The sequence below is a fragment of the Schistocerca nitens genome, chromosome 7 (genome assembly GCF_023898315.1).
Source record: "Schistocerca nitens isolate TAMUIC-IGC-003100 chromosome 7, iqSchNite1.1, whole genome shotgun sequence".
NCBI lineage: Eukaryota > Metazoa > Arthropoda > Insecta > Orthoptera > Acrididae > Schistocerca > Schistocerca nitens.
In genome coordinates this window covers 191,628,040-191,645,022 of record NC_064620.1, presented here as the reverse complement: position 1 = coordinate 191,645,022, position 16,983 = coordinate 191,628,040, and the positions used below count along the sequence as shown (strand labels likewise).

The window sequence follows — 16,983 nt, the reverse complement described above, 5'->3', positions numbered from 1 at the left end:
ACCATCAGTAGGGAAGAAATAGAAAGAAGAATTTTTAACAGCCTCGCGTCATTAATTTATTATGGTGTGTGAGGAAAGCAGAGTTATGTAACTCGAGATGGATGATCATGTTGTTTTTTTTTGTGGAAAGTGTTAAGATGTGTCAGCATTTGTAGACGACACAGTTCCCTCGAAACGACGTAAGAGCAGACAACGTAATTAGATAGCTTTAATCTCTGCTCCCGCGTCTGGTATGGTTCTCATTTGAATACTGAGAGCAGTGCATTGCTACCTTTTGCAGTATTCATAAGGACAGCAGAAATAATTCCCAGACAGTGTTAGCACGGCGTCAAGGCGGAAATGCAAATATGTATGGAGTGATGTTTCCAGCTCAGTTACGGCCATGCATTTATGCTAAGGTGAGTGGTAAGCGATTTATGAGATCCAAAATAGTTTTAACTCAATCTCTTCGTCAGTAACCTAGTGCACCTAGCAAATGTCATTTAGCAAATAACTCCGCTATGTAACCGAATAGTCACTAAGGAATCAATTTATCGTCAGCAGCTACCATTTGCATCCACTACTTAACAAAGGACTCATAAGTACCGGCATCCGGGGATAGGCAACCTGGGTTACAGGAATTCATTACAGAATTCTCCCGCCTCCCAGCAATGATTAGCTTCGATTCTACTAAATCGCATATTTAGCTATGATTACAGTCTGTCCGAGAAGTCTCGCTGTATTGAACCATTAGTAGTGTGTGTGTGTGTGTGTGTGTGTACAAACGTCCGCAGACAAAACATTGAACTCTAAAATTAACAATTAGCGCCTCATATGCTGTACTTGATTTGGAGTATCATTCAAGGGACGCGTCAAGTGTTTATCTAATCTATTTTATTTATTCCTTTTAGACAAAGAATTTCACAAGAAATTTGACAGCTTTTTTCATTTTTTTTACTAGCAAACTTTGTTCAGAAAGCATGCTTCTGTTCCTGAAATATCCTGGATTCAGTACTTGCTTTGAAGAAAGCTATTTTGACAGTTAAATATCACATCGGTGTAACTTTTTGTGCGGAGCTAGGCCTCGAAGAGATGAACTTCTTGACACTTTATTTACACAGATAGCAGCAGCCGCTCGTGAAGTATTTCAACTTTCCCCCAAATCACTAATTAAGTTTTTCCTAATTACTCTGATTACTTTCCAGACAGTAAACATTCTTTTGAAACACTAGAATTCACGCTGGTCAGTTTGACACCCCAAATATCCGTTATTCACTCTTAGTTTGGCGATGAAATTTCGGACAAAAATCAACTGTTTAATATTCCCTGAAATCGCTAGTTAATTTTATTCTCAATCACCTTCAATACTTTCAAGCTAATAGCCCCCTCCTCCCCTTTTCTTTTTTACAATACTAGGCCTCACACTGGCCAATTTGATATCCTAGTTATCCGTTTCCCACTCTTCATTTGGCTAAGAAGAAAAGAAAGTGAAAGGCTTGAGACGATATTAGCGAAGGAACTGTCGGACAACGACATGGAATAGAGAGTTGCATTGTTTTGTTGGCACAATTCCAAATGCCACACCTCGCCCAAGAGCGTTATTTTCTGATGAATGTGCGACACATCCGAGTTCACCCGGAAAGAGTGTGACTTTCTGGCCTAAGGAAATCCACATTATGTGCAGTAGTTGGAAAGGAATCTGCTTAATGTAATGATATGGGCCAGATTTCATAACAATATTTGTTCGAACCATATATTTTTTAAGGGTTTGTAAATGTAAATTCTAATTTGGATATGCTGGAAACGTGGTAGATACTTCATCTGGATGATGAAATAATCGTGGGTCACATGAGGCTGCAGCAGGACGAAGCTCCAGCTCATTCTGCTATTCAGCTACTTGAGTGCTTTCATGAGCAGTTTCAAGGCAAGTGGAAAGTAATTGGTTCGGCATCATCTCCAGCCCCATTGAAATGACCTCCATGAGCTCGGACCTTACCATACCAGATATCTCGCTTTGAGAAATAATCGAGTACCATGAGGCTCAATGTCAGTAAAAGACTTCTGAAGAATTGCTTAAAAATATTGAGAAAGCCTTTGTGTGGTACTGAGTCAAACGCTTTTTGGAAGCCAATAAATATCGCTTCTACCTGAGTGGTTTCAGGATGCCACTTAAGAAAAGCCCAGTTTGGTTTTGCATGACTGATTTTCTTGAAATCCTTGATGGTCTGCATGGAGGGAGCAAGCCATTCTGTTTGAGATACCTCATCTCATTATGTTTAAGCTCAGAATGAGTTTTAGGTTCTACACTAGATGGATGCCTGTGATGTTCTAAGGTAGTTTTGTGGATCACTTCTTCCAATTACTGGGCATAATTTTTTTTATTCAAGTAAAAGGGGTACGCTACAAGGTATACGAGTATGAAATTTGTTTTCTTTTGTAAAAGTGTGAATCACTGGAGTTCTCATGAATCGTCTTCCTGTGTGGAACGGTCGTTTCCTTGCAAAAACTACCACTCTTTGCTGAAGGACGTGTTGGTGATTAAGAAAGGACGGGGAAATATGATTCTACAGTCAGACCGTAGAAAAACGGTATACAAACAGTAGAATCTCAGCAGCGGAACAATAATTTAACCCCTGCACTGTTTTCTTTTATACTTTTATTCAAAGAATGTTGATTGAATAAATTTGTGTAAGTTTAAACAGTTTTCTAAGAAAGGGAATATCCCAGTATCGTAGCTCAACGTTTGAATAATTTCAAAGAAAGCTTTGCCCTATCTTGGGGCTATTGGTTTGGGGGTGGGGAGGGGCTACGGTTCTATTATTCGCGAAAACCAATTTGACATCGAAACGGTGGCTTTTGGGACCAACCGTAAAGGCAATTCCCATTTACGGTCGCTCCCATCTGCCACCGCGCCGAGTGTTATCGACGTAGCTTGCGCGAATAGTACCTACACTTTTTAAGTACATAGTTTTCATTATTCAACGCTAGTCTAAATACTTCTCAACATTTTGAGAACAGTCGGAATGCAGAATAGCTGTTAGTTCTTACTTTTAAAAAGAATTTATCCTTTGTGACACTTCGGAAAGCAATTCACTATGCCCTCAGAATAAAATGAAATTTCAGTTTGATTTTTTCTCTTTCGTGGATGAGGTTTGAAGTAAGATATGTCCTTCGTGGCCTTGCTGTCAAAAGCGACAGGAAAGCAGGAATGTGGAGCATAGATCTAAAATTGGTTAAAAAAAGGGATTTGCGCCTTTAAAACGTTCTGTAGTCTTGTACATTGTTCTTCTTCAGGACATTTATGATTGCGAACGGAAATTTCTCGAAATGCGGATAAAGGCTCTGACAACATCGATTGGTCAAATCTGACGGCCGCCAATAGGCCTATATCTTTGTGCATTTTACGTATTTTGTGTGAATGGTACTTTAAAAGAATTTAACGCATTCTATAATGCTTCTCTCCCATAAAATTTATCGTTGTTGTTAGCATGGCTGTTAACTTGGTATTCCATCGCAGACGCTGGCATCATCGATTGTTAACCCAGCTTCGAATATTTTGGAGTTTCGCTAAACTGCTTTTCTATTACTACTGTTTCACTATCTTGCCTCACCTATCTGTGTTATTAAACAGCTAAAACGATCACTCAGTTCCATTTGCAGGTTGCCTGTCTAAAGGCTTCCAGGGGCAACGAAATATGGTGTTTGGTATTTCATATACTTATTGACCGAATACTGTTATAATCTACTCACTATGAAGTATACTCTTACATTAAAAAGTTAGACAACATGTTAAATCACGCAACCTTACATAATAAGAAAATCTGCAATAAATTTTACTACGCTACAACTAGTGTCGACATTTTGTCATCATTTGGCGCATATTAAAGCTTCATATGGTCGCCTCTAGTTGCAGTGCAATAAAGAGTTTTAGCAAATTGTGCTGTCGTGCATAAAAATACATAAACAATCTTACATCAGAGTTGTGGTGCACAACTTAAAGATAATTTTATGGAATAAATATTCTTCATTCGCCGTTATAAAATAGTCACTTCTTAACTTTCCTTCTGAAGATTTTTTATTTTGCGGTATACTACCGAATAAAATTCATCAAAAATTGCAAACGTTTCTAAGGAATTCGCTTAATGATTTCCTACTGTAAAGAAATGGGTGGCTACATTCAGAAGTGGTTTGCCTCTCTTGTAGATAGTTCTCTAGAAAAATCCTGTGAAAGTAAAGGCAAATAAAAAACGATATCTTACGCAAAGTATTACTGGACGATTGTCAATAACATATATGTGTTGTAGCTGACGTAGTAGGCATACTAGAAAAAATAAGCCAGAACATTTTATATTGAGAATTAACTATGAAATAACTTCGTGCAAGTTATGTTCCACATTTATTGTATACTGACCAAAAGCAAATGAAAAAACGAACTTCTTACAAATGTTTGGGACGTTTCAAAAAAGGGATCCAGCTGATTCGTTTCTCTGTATGAGACGTGGGTCCAGCACTTTCCACCAAAAACGAGACAGTAATGAATGCTACGAGCGGAACATGCCCGCTAATCTCGAGAAAAAAATGTTAGCTTCATTTCCTTTACTGCAAAAGTCATTGTCAATGCATTACAGGATGGAAAACATCCTTCTTACTGATTACCATGGGAATGGTGAAACAGTAATCCTGTAATCGGTTAATATTGTACAAGTCTTTAAATAGGACAATGCACTTGCCCACAAAGTTATCTTCAAGCGGATGGGGAAACTGAGGTAACTCTGCTCTGTCATCACCACCTTGCCTCCTACCACAATTCACTAGTTTAATTAGGTTGGAGCATACGTTCGTAGCATTTTTCCGTAAGTTCAATAAACACATAACACAGACTCTAGTCATAATAATACGAGTACATTGTCCTTCGCTATTTGCAACATACTGCCAACACTAGAGTATCTTTTCCATTCTGGGACTGTAGGAATCACATGGTTTTGTGGCAAAGAACTCGTCGTGTCCCGTTCGGAACGAATTTTCATCCGGAAAGAAAGTTCCCTGAAGGCTGTTCGGCAGAGGGCGAAAAAGGTGAAAATCTGAGGGCTCAAGATTTGGTGGAATGAATTCCCAATCCAATTGTTAGTCTAATGGAATGCGGGCGGGCTTTATCGTGGTGCAGCATGAAGACACCATCTCTGGCCTCCAGTAACGATACAGGGCATAAATGATCTGTGTTGTTCACGAGCTATTTTGTGATAAGCAAGCAGAGATGAACATATGCAACCAGCAGATTTTTTGTTGTTGTGATTTTGGGTTAGAACCTGCGGTATCCATACATCCGATTTTTGAGCCTCCCTCATTGCATAAAAATGTCGCACGATGATGGAGTGATTATACTTCACCACTTTTCCAAGTTCTCGAGTACACTGACGTGAATAATCGTCAATGGGTTTAAACAATCCTCATCAAACCCCTAAGGTCTTCCTTGACGTCACTAATGTCAAAAAGATCCCCCTTAAAACAAGAAAACCATTTTCTCTCTATGCTCTGTCCAAATGCATTATCCCCATACATGGCACAAATTATTCTGGCTGCCACTGTTGATGTCACCTCTTTACTGAACTCAAACAGGAGAACATGTCTGAGATGTTACGATTTATTCACTTAGCACTCCATTTTCTAGTGTCCCCAAATGACAAAATGACAAAATGTTCAGTGAAATAGCAACTGTGAACTAAAAATAAAAAATGGAAATGGATAAATAAACCCTTCGCAACCGAAATACCTAAATGAAAAACCAAAACGCTACGAACTTCTGCAACAGCCGAATAGCATTCTCATATTACCACCTAGTCCAACATACAACATGTACAACATAGGTTTCTAGACTCTATTTATAATGCTGATACTAGAAATTACTTTAATTTTATTCTTTCACGTCAGGTTTTTTCACAAAACGAGGTATCAAGTTTAACTAAAGCACATACATTAAAACAAAATTTTAATCAAGGTTTCAATTTTTATAATCATTGTTTTCTTAGGCATGTGCTAAAAATATCACAAACTGTTCTCTTAGCAAAATTATGAGTGTTATATTTGATTTTCAAACTTTCCCCATTTTTATTTTCTCAGAGAACCTTCATCTTTACTGTACATATTCATCCTCCAACAATAATCGGCTATTAAAGTTTCCTTCCATCTTCCGTGAAACCTATCCTCCGTTTCCATAATGTCCTCGTGTAAGCGATCTCTTTGATTTTCACAGAAATACCCTTGATTTTTAGGTAATTAGTCAATACATGAGTGTAGAAAGTGGGCTTTCACATTTTTGCAATCCAACTTTTTGAAATTTTCCAAGGTGGTTATGACAATGTTCTTCTGATCTGCATGTTTTCTATTGTCAAAGGTTTTCCATAGCAAACATGAAGACAGCCCGTGTCTCTTTCTTCCTAACATTCATTCCAGTCTCAAATTCGAGATCCTTCATCAATTTGTGAATCTGAGGACCAAAAAAATTTTAGCTTTCAAGTTTACTTGACAGATGTAGGGAAATTTCATAGAAGGATAATGCAGAATCCATCTCGTGGAAGAGTCCATACAAACTGCTGTATCAAGTGTAATTTAGTATGTAGTGGTGAAAGCAATATTCTTTTTTTGGTCTATAAGCGGCTCATGCAAGATGTTTTTTGTCCCAGGAACAAAATGTCTTCGATTTAGCCAAAATATTACACTTCAATGCTTCCGCTTTGCTCGGCTACCCCGCAAGGCATTTGCATGTGTCTAGCTTGCTGTCCTAATAAAATTCATTTACGTAATAATAAAACAAAATTTATTCCATTATGAAAAAATCTGTACATGACAGAAGAAAATTAAGAGCGGGTTTGGGATCACCATTAAAGGGTTAGTTAAAAACAGTTATTTATTTTAAGTCATCTAGTATCATACAGACTGGTGTTATTTCTAGCAATAGGAAGTTTAGAATAGCACTACTCAACAGTCATTTTGCATGTGGCATGTGACACATCAATTACTATGCATTTTGGTGTGCATAATACTAACGTACCTTTCAAAATTTTCAGGCACGTAAGATTTTTGTGTCCTTTTTCACTGTCGGACCTTCAGCCATTCGAAAGTTTCCTAAATTGAGCTGAAAGACCACAGCCAACAAAATTTATGAAAGATACAACCGTTGATATCAAACTCAGAAATATCTGATTAGCTTCTGGTCCTCGTTCAAAGGTCCTCGTTCAAAGCAATTGTGAAGAGCTCTGTGGCCACAGAAAAGATGATAACTATGTTTCAGTGCCTTTCTTAGGCTGGTATCCGGAAATTTTCTGCTCCGATTGAAGATGTTGTTTGATCTGGGAGAACTCCGTGTCGGAAATCCTGTTGTTGAGCAGGACTCCCAAAAACTCAGGCACTCCACCCAAGGCAGCACCAATAGCTGCTTCCTGATCGGACACTTGTGGAGCGGAATTTTCGTTATCGTTATAGTCCGTCCGCGACGACATTTTCGCTCACGCTTATATGCTTTACAGCAAATTTGAACGTCGAAATGCGCGCGCCCACCTCGTAAAACGCCTCGTTTAGTGGGGAAGCGCGAGAACACATGAGAGCACCTGATTGTTTCTGAGGTAAACTGAAGGTGCACTAAGTAAATCAGACTTCTCTGTCCTAAACAGGACAGCGAGGGCCTCGAGCTCATAGGTCGAATATTTGACCTCTGTAGTTATTAAACCGCGTGATTCACACGCAATGGGGCGTCGCTCCCCTCCTTGTTCTTCCAGAAATACGGCTGCTGTTCCAGAATTTGACGTATCAGTTTGTAAAATGAAAGGCAGATCAAAATTTGTGACTGACACTAACGGAGTATTACTAAGAGCTCTCTTCAGGGCGTAAAAGACAGCTTGCTTGCTTGCGGTCCTTCAGAATTCCTGTCCTTTTCTAGGTAATAAATTTAATGGACTGCCAATCCCGCAAATTTCGGTACAAACGTAAGGAAAAAAATATATATCGTGCCTATAAACTTGGCTAGCCCCTTTTTAGTCCTAGGAGGGCGAAAATTATGGATAGCCTGAGTTCACGAATGGTCTACACGAACCTCATGAGCCCAAAGTAAATGGCCTAAAAAGGGAGAGCTCAGACGGCACCAAATTAACCTTTGTCGGTTTGACAGTTAGCCATGACCCCTCAACCTTGCCAACAAATGACAGAGGTGATAAATCGCTCCGTTTCCATGTTAGGACAATGTCTGCACTGTTTACCGCGTTCCCCTCATACACTTTATATACCCTTCAGTGCTAGTGCTCCCACATGCCGTCTGTGAGTGGTTATTGCACGTTGACGTCAAACATAAGCTGTGGCAACTTTAATGTGATAGAACCGTGTAGAATCATTGATAAGAGGTTTGTGAGAGCACGATACCGACAAATCACACACAGACAGCTGGTTTTAGTGCAATGACTGCACAGTGAGTGGTGATGAGATGAGTTATGGGCAACAGTGCGGAAAGAAGACTAGGCACAGATCCTGTCAGAACAACGCCACCAGAAGACTGTAGGGTTGTTCAGCTGGCTTTGATGAACCGACGGATGACAACAGCTGAGATTGGGGCAAAGGTTGCAGCCAAAGTGCCACCACGAACCGTCGGGAGCAGAGTATTGGCAGGTGGGTTGAGATTTCGTGTCGCCATGCGTCGTTTACTGCTGACACCATACTATAGGCAACAGAGACTATGAGAGACAGTGTAGGGAGAGAGTCGAATGGGACATTTGGCGAAATTCTGTAATATTCAGAGGTGAGTGTGTCTTCCGTTAGATCGATATCTCCGTATCTATAGTCGATCTGGTGAAGATCACATGAAACAGCAAAACTAAAGACCTGTACTTCACCAACTTCTGGAATTATATTATTAGGATATAGTGGATATGATAACAGGAATGCTTTTACAAGAATCTTCTAGTAGAAGATCTGAGAAGATTTACGGACGCACCCACTGACAAGAAGCTATTATCAGTGACATAAATGTCGAAACTGGTCTAGCCACCAAGCAGTGAATCTGAGCACTGGCTATTAACGTTTGTAATTTAACTTAATATGCTCACTGTTGCTCTGTGTCAACAGTATGGCAGATATGAGTGAATGCAAGCCAGTATGTGGCAAGGATGGTAAACCCTGCTGTCCTACACGTCATGATCAGGTTGTAGGGAAGCAGCCTACTCACGCCACAGTAAATTCACATCAGTCTTTCAATTGTGTGCCAGCCAGTCCGTTGTAACTAGCTCTGACGTCATAAATGTTGCGCAATACTTTAAAAATCAAATAAATAACCTGAAATGTTTCTAGCATGTCAGGAGTAATACTAAATTAATGTCTGTTGAATATCAGTTCAATAACGTTAGCCATTTTCGAAATTTGGACGTTTTTCTGTAAAAATCATTGGCGCAACAGAAAAGAGCTAGAGACTTAAAAATTTATAATTAGATTCCTTTTTCATAATTATTTAATAGAAACAGTCTTCTGGATCTCACAATTTAAGATTTTAGTTGAAATTCAATATTTTCTGGTTTTTGTCTTAAAATTTAAGGAAGCAAGATAGATTAAGTAGGCTAATAAATATGGTGCATCGGCCGGGAAATGAAGTGTTTCTCCATTCAAACAAATTATAAAGATGTGAGAAGTTTCATTTAAATAACTATAAAACTATAGCGATAGCGTATCTCAAAAGGGCAAGTTCAGAGCTCGTCTACTGCGTGCAGTGTAATTAAATTAATTCTCTCGCCCAAAATATTTAACTTAGCCACGTCAAAATTTTATTATGATTACTTACCTGTGTGCTGAATGCACATTTAAATTAAGAGCTTCATCGGCCATCAGCAAAAGAAGCTATGATTTATTCGGTAACTTAATGTGGTGCATTACTAGCCCAGCGGCTAGTTGGGAGAGCCGATTTGATCAGGCGTTCCCTTAGCCGTCCTCACCGCGGCTTTATATATAAGAACGCTGCGCGAGGAAGCAAGGCCCCAGTTCTCTCCAGATGCTGAATAGCACGCCATCTGTGTCGGGAATTGCGTCGCGTCGGTATCATTGCTATAAACAGCTTCGGATGCCGTAGTAAGTTACTCGGGATACGCGTAACCATGAAATCATTTTCGAGTGAAGTGTTAATTCTGGGATGATTTTAATTATCTATCTTCGGTTTGCGTATGTCGTATTTTCACGTGCCGCCGCGGGACAGACGTTCTACCATTATTTAGCGTGGCGTTTGATGAACCTAATCATCAAATTATGGCGAGCATTCATTTAAATATTTAATTTGGATAGTTATAGTGGCATCAGCGCATTAGACTCTGAACTGCTCTGTTAGTTAGATTGTGTGGATTCTTTTGTTTTCATCTTTGACTTTCAGAATACAGAACGTTTTTTCACGACCGTTTTTGATTATAAATCCCAGACACTCTCCTAACTCCTCAGAGCTATAAGCTGTAACTATAAGTGTATTCTCAGATGAAGTGGGCACTAGGAATTCTAATTACAGGCTTCACGTTTTGCTAATCACTTTCTGGTTGCCAATATTGTAGTTAGAGAGCCAGTGTTGAGAACGGCGAAAGACAGCATAAATAACATTCTAAATAATAGGAACTGGTTTTACATTCTACAAACCAAACATTTTTATTGAATAACAACAATAAATTCCACCCGCCGCCCCACATATGGTGCATCGGCCGGGAAATGAAGTGTTTCTCCATTCAAACAAATTATATAACAGCAACATATTTTCCCACCTGCCGCCCCACAAGGTGACCAACTGGCACATTCTAGCAGGATAATGCAAGACCCCAAATTGCAGTTCACGCGACAAACGCCCTGAGTAATGTACGGATCGTTGACTGATCACCCAGTCCCTTGATTTGTCACCTATGGGGCATGTGTGGTATGCAATAGGAAGATGTATACTTTTATGTCAGCCTCTAGCCAGTCATGAACGGGTACAGCATGTGTTTAAGGCAGCTTCCTTTAAGATGATATTTGTAGCCTCTTTGCTTCTAAGCCACAACGATTTATAGAGTTTACTGGTGTCTGTGGGGGTCACATGTGATACTGATGTTGATGATGGAATGAAAGTGTGGTTAATTATTTCATGTTATATGATGAATATCTCCACAAAGTGCCTTGTGACTATATTGAGAATATTTCGGTGTGGAGGATGCAGGAATTATCTTGGATGGAGAGTCTTCAACAGACATAAAAGTAATTTCGGGTGTATCTCATCAAAGTGTGTTCGAACCCTTGCTGTTCATGTTGTATGTTAACGACCTAGTGGACAATATTAACAGTAACCTAAGTTTTCTCGCAGATGATGCAGTTATCTACAATGAAGTGCTACCTGAAAGAAGCTCCATAAATATTCAGTCAGATCTTCATAACATTTCAAAGCTATGCAAAGATTGTCAATTTGCTTTAAATGTCCATAGATGTAAAATTGTTCATTTCACAAAACGAAAAAACATTGTATCCTGTAACTATAATATCAATATGTCACGGAATAGGCCAACTCACACAGATAACTGGGTGTAATAATTTGTAGGGTTTCAAATGGAAGGATGACATAGGCTCAGGTTCCAGACTTCAGTTTATTGGTAGAATACTGCGGAAATGCAATAAGTCTAGAAAGGAGATTGCTTAGGTATCACTCGTGCGAGCCAAAGTGGAATAGTGCTGAAGTGTGTGCGACCTGTACATCAGGGGATACTAAACGAATACAAGGAAGTTCAGCATGGATGGTCATTGGTTTGTTTGATATGTGGTAGAGCGCCACAGAGATGCTGAAGAAATTGAACAGGCGGACTCCTGAACACGTAAACTCTACCGGAAAAGCTACTTACAGAGTTTCAAAAACAGGCTGTAAATTATGACTCTAGGAATATTCTACCGCTCGCTGAGTATCGCTTCCATTGGAATCCGAGGACCAAATTAGATTAATTACACCACTCATGGAAGCATTTAAACAATCATTCTTCCCGCGCCACACGTGAATGAAACAGAAAAAAAATCCCTAATAAATAGTACAATGGGAAGTGCTCTCTGCCACGCACTCCACAGTGGTTTTCAGAGTTTAGATATATATGCAGAAATACCCTGATCCTATAAATGTTTTAATTTGTTCAGTTGAATTTAATCCAAAAATTTAAGTCACTTTCCCCAATGAACATCATACTCAATATTTTCAGTTTCAGGACCTTGCTGACATATCAGTGCCTCTTTAAAAAGTATGTCGTGTTTAAAGGTCAACAACAGTTAACGAAATTAAATTTTTTAATTTTTTTCTGGTGGTCATAACGTACCCCCTTTGTAATATACGTTACTAAAAATGTGTTAAAGTTGCTAAGAATGTGTTAAAAGATATTTTACTATTGTGGACCGTGCTAACACATCAGTATCTCTTTAGAAAGTGTGATTAATATAAGGCATCAACAATCAACGAAATAATTTTTTTAAAGTGTTTGTTGCATGGACATAAAGCACCCTCCACCCCTCCCATGGTAATAAACGTTATGAAAAATGCTTTGGTATTGCTAGTGTCATAATTGCGAATGACAGTAGTTATTACAGAAAACGCTGAGGATTTTATCCACGTTTAATCGTTTATCAGTTGGTGTATGAGAACGCGGGAAGTTGGGTCGTTACTGACTTCGTAGCATATCTTTTGAGATATTCAGATGGTATAGTGCGTGTCGAGTCACGATTGCTGCTGTCTTTGTGTCCATCACTGAATGGTGCCAATCTGAGACGGGCGCGCTCGGCCGCTGCCGGTTGCACCCCTCGGGCCGTCGCGTGGGCAGCGCGTGGGCGGCGGGCGGCCCTCTGACGTCACGGCGCAGCGCCACGCCCCCCTCCGCCGCCTTCCCCCACCACCGCGCCGGTGGCGGCGGGCGTCGTGCGCGGCTATAAGACGGCGGCGCGGCGGCGCCCGGGCAGTGGCGCCCTCTCTGCCGACAACGCCAGACCTCCCGACGCCGCCGCCGACGCCGCCTCCGACGCAACCCCAGCCGCCGAGCCCGCTGAGCCGCACCGGTGAGTGGCACTTGTTGAGCGGCGGGCGCACGCCCCACACGAGCATCGCCGCCTCCAGGGCAAGCAGGCGCCGATCCAGGGTTCTGTTCTGGAAGCGCCCCTGCCCCAACCCCCTCAAATATAACTCGCTGTCACTCCCACTTCTAGATGCTACTTTAGATGCCTAGGATTCCGATAATAAAATATTATGTTTCGATATAATAACAGTAATTTGTGTACTTTACAATAAAATATTTTGTAATAATAATAATTTGTTTATGGATACATCGGAGCTTAATGCATCACTTTTGCACAGTAGTTCTCAACCTGGTAGTAATTATCCCTTGAGGGCTAAAACGTAATTTTCTGATGGGTAAAAACAACAGGTTACAGTTGTACTTTGGTCGCGAAGCTAAAATAATTTTTAAAAGATTAACACTATTGCCATTATTTCGTCAGACCATATTAATAATAAGTTAAGTTACCAGTAATAACATTTATTCAAATACTAGCATTTGTGTGTGACACAACAGCTTGAGGAATGAATGTATGATCAATATCTTCCACGCTTAGTCCACTCACGACAGACACACTTTGTACCACGATCTACGACAGTACAATTGAGACATGTACATCACATTTGCTTAAACATCTCATGAAAATCCGTTCTCTGTTGTGGATAGTTCCCGAAACAGACCAGAAACTGTTTTATTATTCAGTTCACAACAATAAAGGAATTTCACATAACTTCAGCTATGTATTGCTGCACAGCCTTATAGCTGTAGGGCTACATTGTCATTATTATTATTATTATTATTATTATTATTAATGGCAGCGTCAGACACAAAGCATTAGCAGTCTAAACGGGGAAGGCTTTTTCTTTAAGGCGTTTGCGCTTATTTTCAGGAAAGTCTATTTTATTTTTTTCCTTTTTCTGTGGAAGGTCTTCCCCTTTCTGCCTCGCCTTATTCAGCTGCTTGTGGTTTGGAGGTCATGACTGTGGACTCACGAATTGTGTCGGATTTGTTGTTGATAGCAGGCAGATCGGTTTGTGATGGGGAGCCTTTCCCTGGTGAGACGGGAATGTTCTCTGCAGGTGGCCAGAGTAAGAGATTTAGCCAGCAGCTAAAAAGTATCCTGTCTTAAACATAGCTTATAATTTCCAGTATTTCTATCCATTTTCACCCTTCATGCTATTTTATTCTCCAACAACCGAAAATTTGGAAAATCATATATGTAAAAATATGAATGCTTTTACTACTATGTTCTCTGGGAGGGAAGTGTTTGGGGGAGGGAGAGTGCTGTCGTGACTCCGTCGTTAAACTATCTCCCTCCCTCCCCCCCCCCCTTCTTTGATCCTTGCATGACTATGACTGCAAACAGCAAAGACAAATACATTCATAGTGGTCATCTTTTTCAAAGCATAAATAAACATGGACAAAAGAAACTACTGCCTGAAAATTCTCAGGATTTAAGAGCAAGTTACGCATGCCTGAAATGATGAGCTTTTCAAGAAAAGATACTAAACGAACACGAAGTCGTAGTATTATGTAGGTTGAGTTAACCTAACGTATTTCAGGAAATTGTTGAAGTTCTGATTGTTGGCTAAATGAAACAATACTGACAGTATAGTTCCTCTGTAAGTTTGTTTATTAATCATGGTATAAGGATGGTACGCAGAAATATATGCAAGAGTGGATGAGATTGTAAAATTGCCATTTTTATGTAACTGATTTGTTGAATTTGAGGACGAATGGTGCCCTAAAAAAATTCCCAAGAAGTGCACAATACGTATTGTATCTTAAACGTTTGATAATTTTCGCCACAATATATTTTGAACATTTATTACTTTAACAGATTTGTAGCTGGCAACCACATTTCATTAGTATCTGACAACTATATCTTTTTATATTATCAATATGATTATGAATATCAGTTTTTTGAGGTAATGATCTGAAATAAAATCCTCATGTAATTAAATCAACCGTATCGAACGAAGTAGGAAATACCGTTAATAAAAATTTACAAAAGAAATTTATATTCATATGTCCATAATGTTGTGTCGCATTCAAAACTAAAAATTTGTAACAGAAAAAAAGAACAATTCCGTTTGATGTCAACAAAAATGACAAAACAAAAACTGCTTTTGATTAAAATTTGTAAGAATGGAGAAACAGGAAATGAACTTAAAAACAACTTTAATGCCTTCTGTAAGACTTCGCTTAAGCAGGGTGATTCAGCTGTACCTACCGCTGTCGTTTTATGCAATTCGCAATATTATAACCCTGCCTCATAAACTGCGCACGAGATTTTCATATTCTCTCACTGGCTACGCGCGAGCCATTAATCCTACAGAAGAAATGACCAAGACATTTTTGTAGGCAATTTAATACAGTTAAATATTGCACTGGGTCACATTTTCGCTAGAGGCCGTAGTTTTCGAGTTATTCAAGAAAAACGAACAAAAGTGACTTAAGACGCACCTCCAGTCACACATTCAGCCCCCACCGGATTGCTAGTATCTTGTTCATGACACTACACCCTGCAAGGGTACAAAAATTTACGAATGCCGATTTATTCTCCGCATTAGACCTTTTTTACTCTGCACTGACTGGCCTTATTACGCCACTGGCTTACTCGAGGACTTACAAATTGTAAAATTGACGTTTATTGAATTTTAACGTAACAGTTTTGTGGGTTTTGACAGTATAAAACAAACTGTTACATCGTAATATTTGTCAGGCCATCTGATTACGAAACTATCGTGCATATTAGGATTAAGTTTGGACCCAATTGTCAACGTAATTAGTTTTAGCGTAACGTTTACAAAAGGCAATTTTCATTTATTACCTCCACGGGCACGTTTGAATAAATAAAGATGAAATAGCCGACCGTGCTGATGGCGTAATAGCTCAGTAAAGCGAGAGCAACTGGTCGGCTGTTTTTTAATCTTTTGACGTGGAACCGTTGCTGTATCGCAGCTATGTTTAAAATACCGAGAGCAATAAGTTCGAATATCGGGAACAGTTCGTATGGCCCGAAGTTTTTGTACAATAGTAGTAGGGAGTTCCACGAACAACATACTAGAAATCCTGAATGGTGAAGGATGAGTATGGGGTGAAGGTGCGTTTGAATGTCACTTGTGTATGTTTTTCTTTAATAACTCTAAAATCGTGCCTCCAACGAAAACGTGTCTCAGTGCAAAATTTAACTACGTTAAATTTCCTACAATAGGGCCCTGCTCATTCTTTTCTATGGGACTTTTCGTTTGCGTGTAGCAATCGAGAGAATATGAAGGCCAGATATGACATTGCGGGTTGCATAAAACGACAACGGTAGGGGCAATTGAATCATCTTGTATAAGAGGCAGTCAAATGAAAACGAAATAGATGGGAAACAAGTAAGTAAACATTTTTCCACAAATTGTCAAATTGGAAGTCGAACAGCAAGTTACATAAATTACGATAACAACAAACGTTTTTCAAGTAGACTGATCACTGTAGGTGTCCAACGCCTTTATTGTGAGTTACATGCGCAGTATGTAAACTGGCAACGCCACCAACACACAATACCACTAAGCTATGAAGTACTGTGTGAAAAATAATCGCCGTAACTATAGATACATCTATCCCACTGTGAGACAAGATGGTCAACGCCTACATGGAAAAATGTTTCCGTTGCCTACGGAACCGTAATTGAACCCAGGCGTGGATCTCTTCGACCACCGTGCTTCAGCTGACAGCCGAAAGCATTTTTCCATGCATGCACTGACCGTCTTGTCTCACAGTGGGATGAATGTGTTAAGCGTTATGGCGATTACTTTTGAAGTAACAAAAAGTTTACTTACTTTTTCCATGTTAAATTAAAAGGAAGGTCAGCGTTGGTCGTAATATTGATGTTTTATTGATAGCAGAATCGATTTTTGATCACATAGTGATCATCTTCGGTGCTGTACACATTAAACTC

At 39.6% G+C, this 16,983-nt stretch overlaps 1 protein-coding gene across 1 annotated transcript in view; it reads left to right on the top strand.

Annotated features, from left to right (window-relative positions):
- Nucleotides 1–12,959: 12,959 nt before the first annotated feature.
- LOC126195070 (thyrostimulin alpha-2 subunit) overlaps nucleotides 12,960–16,983 on the top strand; it is a 341,050-nt gene continuing 337,026 nt past the window's right edge. Inside the window, exon 1 of the mRNA XM_049933520.1 lies at nucleotides 12,960–13,038. The gene's annotated coding sequence lies outside the window, so the exon portion shown is untranslated. The remainder of the gene's footprint in view (nucleotides 13,039–16,983) is intronic.